Genomic DNA, 798 nt, shown 5'->3' on the forward strand with positions numbered 1-798 from the left:
ATCAAATTCGACTGGTCAAGGACTGTTAATATAAATAAATTTGAAACATTGGTCATTGTAATGATTGGGTTCATGTTATACTAAGCTTGTGTTTCAAGACAAGGCTGTCTTTGTTGGTGATGATACTGATGTATATATTTAGAAACAAGTAATGCTTTGATTTTGATTATAGGTGTGGTCTTTAAAAAAATTAATGCATGGCAAGGTTGATAGTGAGACTAATAAATTCTTTCAGCAGAATTCAGCTAGACAAAAAAACAACAACAAAAAAACAATCACTACAGCCTTCCAAGAAGATGGACTGCCTCACAATAGTTTCCTTGAGGACTGTCTTGAAATATCCAGAGTTTAAGGTATGCATTTTGTACACCATGAAAATCAGCTTATAGTTTAGCTGTTATCTAAATTAGAGGGAATTTTCAATAGGGACTGGGTCTTTTCATTTACTGGACCCTTATGTAACAATGACACTGTTCTTCCACCCCTATTAGATCCACTATAACTTTAAGGAAAATAATTGGATCATCCTGTCCCACCAATATGCACATCTACAAATGAGAATGAAGCATTGCACAAAGTTTCAAGACTATCCGATAAGCCATATAGGAGAAGTGTTCACAAGATTTTGTGACAGACAGAAAGACGGATGAAGTACAAAAACTATGTCTCCCCCTGGAAGAGGGGAGACATAATTAGAATTTTTTTTAGACAGAAAGGAATGAGATCTCTGACACAGATTTTGCTATGAATATATATCATGTTTTGCTGAGTGAAAACATTTTTTTATTCTCTTTTATT

At 34.0% G+C, this 798-nt stretch overlaps 1 long non-coding RNA gene across 1 annotated transcript in view; it reads left to right on the forward strand.

The window, feature by feature from the left end:
* Positions 1-223: 223 nt before the first annotated feature.
* The window catches only part of LOC130046929 (uncharacterized), a 7,378-nt gene continuing 6,803 nt past the window's right edge, over positions 224-798 (forward strand). Inside the window, exon 1 of the long non-coding RNA XR_008796000.1 lies at positions 224-353. This is a non-coding gene — a long non-coding RNA (uncharacterized LOC130046929). The remainder of the gene's footprint in view (positions 354-798) is intronic.

The sequence above is a fragment of the Ostrea edulis genome, chromosome 6 (genome assembly GCF_947568905.1).
Source record: "Ostrea edulis chromosome 6, xbOstEdul1.1, whole genome shotgun sequence".
Lineage (NCBI taxonomy): Eukaryota > Metazoa > Mollusca > Bivalvia > Ostreida > Ostreidae > Ostrea > Ostrea edulis.